Source organism: Somniosus microcephalus, unplaced genomic scaffold, assembly GCF_052327205.1.
Source record: "Somniosus microcephalus isolate GS21.2 unplaced genomic scaffold, FLI_Smic_1.0 unresolved_chr1, whole genome shotgun sequence".
NCBI lineage: Eukaryota > Metazoa > Chordata > Chondrichthyes > Squaliformes > Somniosidae > Somniosus > Somniosus microcephalus.
Window position 1 is genome coordinate 174,281,424 of NW_028225179.1, and position 3,873 is coordinate 174,285,296.

A 3,873-nucleotide genomic window follows, 5' to 3' on the forward strand; every position below is an offset into this window, starting at 1 on the left:
GGAGTAGTTGGAGACCAGAGTTAGAGAGGAGTCCCCCCCCCCCCGGGGGAAGGACAGCCCGGAGTGGGGGAGGAGTAGTTGGAGACCAGAGTTTAGAGAGGAGTCTCCCCCCCGGGGGAAGGACAGCCCGGAGTGGGGAGGAGTAGTTGGAGACCAGAGTTAGAGAGGAGTCCGCCCCCCCCCCGGGGGAAGGACAGCCCGGAGCGGGGAGGAGTAGTTGGAGACCAGAGTTAGAGAGGAGTCCGCCCCCCGGGGGAAGGACAGCCCGGCGTGGGGAGGAGTAGTTGAGACAGAGTTAGAGAGGAGTCGCCCCCCGGGGGAAGGACAGCCCGGAGTGGGGAGGAGTAGTTGGAGACCAGAGTTAGAGAGGAGTCCCCCCCCCCGGGGAAGGACAGCCCGGAGTGGGGAGGGAGTAGTTGGAGACCAGAGTTAGAGAGGAGTCCGCCCCCCGGGGGAAGGACAGCCCGGAGTGGGGAGGAGCAGTTGGAGACCAGAGTTAGAGAGGAGTCCCCCCCCCCCCGGGGGAAGGACAGCCCGGAGTGGGGAGGAGTAGTTGGAGACCAGAGTTAGAGAGGAGTCCCCCCCCCCGGGGGAAGGACAGCCCGGAGTGGGGAGGAGTAGTTTGGAGACCAGAGTTAGAGAGGAGTCCCCCCCCCGGGGGAAGGACAGCCCGGAGCGGGGAGGAGTAGTTGGAGACCAGAGTTAGAGAGGAGTCCCCCCCCCCGGGGGAAGGACAGCCCGGAGTGGGGAGGAGTAGTTGGAGACCAGAGTTAGAGAGGAGTCCCCCCCCCCGGGGGAAGGACAGCCCGGAGTGGGGAGGAGTAGTTGGAGACCAGAGTTAGAGAGGAGTCCCCCCCCCCCCGGGGAAGGACAGCCCGGAGTGGGGAGGAGTAGTTGGAGACCAGAGTTAGAGAGGAGTCCCCCCCCCCCGGGGGAAGGACAGCCCGGAGCGGGGAGGAGTAGTTGGAGACCAGAGTTAGAGAGGAGTCCCCCCCCCGGGGGAAGGACAGCCCGGAGCGGGGAGGAGTAGTTGGAGACACAGAGTTAGAGAGGAGTCCCCCCCCCGGGGGAAGGACAGCCCCGGAGTGGGGAGGAGTAGTTGGAGACCAGAGTTAGAGAGGGAGTCTCCCCCCCCGGGGGGAAGGACAGCCCGGAGTGGGGAGGAGTAGTTGGAGACCAGAGTTAGAGAGGAGTCCCCCCCCCCCCGGGGGAAGGACAGCCCGGAGTGGGGAGGAGTAGTTGGAGACCAGAGTTAGAGAGGAGTCCCCCCCCCCGGGGGAAGGACAGCCCGGAGTGGGGAGGAGTAGTTGGAGACCAGAGTTAGAGAGGAGTCCCCCCCCCCCGGGGGAAGGACAGCCCGGAGTGGGGAGGAGTAGTTGGAGACCAGAGTTAGAGAGGAGTCCCCCCCCCGGGGGAAGGACAGCCCGGAGTGGGGAGGAGTAGTTGGAGACCAGAGTTAGAGAGGAGTCCCCCCCCCGGGGGAAGGACAGCCCGGAGTGGGGAGGAGTAGTTGGAGACCAGAGTTAGAGAGGAGTCCCCCCCCCCCCGGGGGAAGGACAGCCCGGAGTGGGGAGGAGTAGTTGGAGACCAGAGTTAGAGAGGAGTCCCCCCCCCGGGGGAAGGACAGCCCGGAGTGGGGAGGAGTAGTTGGAGACCAGAGTTAGAGAGGAGTCCCCCCCCCCGGAGGAAGGACAGCCCGGAGTGGGAGGAGTAGTTGGAGACCAGAGTTAGAGAGGAGTCCCCCCCCCCGGGGGAAGGACAGCCCGGAGTGGGGAGGAGTAGTTGGAGACCAGAGTTAGAGAGGAGTCTCCCCCCCCCCCGGGGGAAGGACAGCCCGGAGCGGGGAGGAGTAGTTGGAGACCAGAGTTAGAGAGGAGTCTCCCCCCCCCCCGGGGGAAGGACAGCCCGGAGTGGGGAGGAGTAGTTGGAGACCAGAGTTAGAGAGGAGTCCCCCCCCCCCCCCGGGGGAAGGACAGCCCGGAGCGGGGAGGAGTAGTTGGAGACCAGAATTAGAGAGGAGTCCCCCCCCCGGTGGAAGGACAGCCCGGAGTGGGGAGGAGTAGTTGGAGACCAGAGTTAGAGAGGAGTCCCCCCCCCGGGGGAAGGACAGCCCGGAGTGGGGAGGAGTAGTTGGAGACCAGAATTAGAGAGGAGTCCCCCCCCCCGGTGGAAGGACAGCCCGGAGTGGGGAGGAGTAGTTGGAGACCAGAGTTAGAGAGGAGTTCCCCCCCCCCGGGGGAAGGACAGCCCGGAGCGGGGAGGAGTAGTTGGAGACCAGAGTTAGAGAGGAGTCCCCCCCCCCCGGGGGAAGGACAGCCCGGAGCGGGGAGGAGTAGTTGGAGACCAGATTTAGAGAGGAGTCCCCCCCCCCCGGGGGAAGGACAGCCCGGAGTGGGGAGGAGTAGTTGGAGACCAGAGTTAGAGAGGAGTCCGCCCCCCGGGGGAAGGACAGCCCGGAGTGGGGAGGAGTAGTTGGAGACCAGAGTTAGAGAGGAGTCCCCCCCCCCCCGGGGAAGGACAGCCCGGAGTGGGGAGGAGTAGTTGGAGACCAGAGTTAGAGAGGAGTCCCCCCCCCGGGGGAAGGACAGCCCGGAGCGGGGAGGAGTAGTTGGAGACCAGAGTTAGAGAGGAGTCCGCCCCCCCCGGGGGAAGGACAGCCCGGAGTGGGGAGGAGTAGTTGGAGACCAGAGTTAGAGAGAGTCCCCCCCCCGGGGGAAGGACAGCCCGGAGTGGGGAGGAGTATGTTGGAGACCAGAGTTAGAGAGGAGTCCCGCCCCCCGGGGGAAGGACAGCCCGGAGTGGGGAGGAGTAGTTGGAGACCAGAGTTAGAGAGGAGTCCGCCCCCCCCGGGGGAAGGACAGCCCGGAGTGGGGAGGAGTAGTTGGAGACCAGAGTTAGAGAGGAGTCCCCCCCCCCCGGGGGAAGGACAGCCCGGAGTGGGGAGGAGTAGTTGGAGACCAGAGTTAGAGAGGAGTCCCCCCCCCCCCGGGGGAAGGACAGCCCGGAGTGGGGAGGAGTAGTTGGAGACCAGAGTTAGAGAGGAGTCCCCCCCCCCCCGGGGGAAGGACAGCCCGGAGTGGGGAGGAGTAGTTGGAGACCAGAGTTAGAGAGGAGTCCCCCCCCCCGGGGGAAGGACAGCCCGGAGTGGGGAGGAGTAGTTGGAGACCAGAGTTAGAGAGGAGTCCCCCCCCCCCGGGGGAAGGACAGCCCGGAGTGGGGAGGAGTAGTTGGAGACCAGAGTTAGAGAGGAGTCCCCCCCCCCGGGGGAAGGACAGCCCGGAGTGGGGAGGAGTAGTTGGAGACCAGAGTTAGAGAGGAGTCCGCCCCCCCGGGGGGAAGGGACAGCCCGGAGTGGGGAGGAGTAGTTGGAGACCAGAGTTAGAGAGGAGTCCCCCCCCCCGGGGGAAGGGACAGCCCGGAGTGGGGAGGAGTAGTTGGAGACCAGAGTTAGAGAGGAGTCCGCCTCCCCCCCCCGGGGGAAGGACAGCCCGGAGTGGGGAGGAGTAGTTGGAGACCAGAGTTAGAGAGGAGTCCCCCCCCCCGGGGGAAGGACAGCCCGGAGTGGGGAGGAGTAGTTGGAGACCAGAGTTAGAGAGGAGTCCCCCCCCCCCGGGGGAAGGACAGCCCGGAGTGGGAGGAGTAGTTGGAGACCAGAGTTAGAGAGGAGTCCCCCCCCCGGGGAAGGACAGCCCGGAGTGGGGAGGAGGTAGTTGGAGACCAGAGTTAGAGAGGAGTCCGCCCCCCCCGGGGGAAGGACAGCCGCCCGGAGTGGGGAGGAGTAGTTGGAGACCAGAGTTAGAGAGGAGTCCCCCCCCCCCCGGGGGAAGGACAGCCCGGAGTGGGGAGGAGTAGTTGGAGACCAGAGTTAGAGAG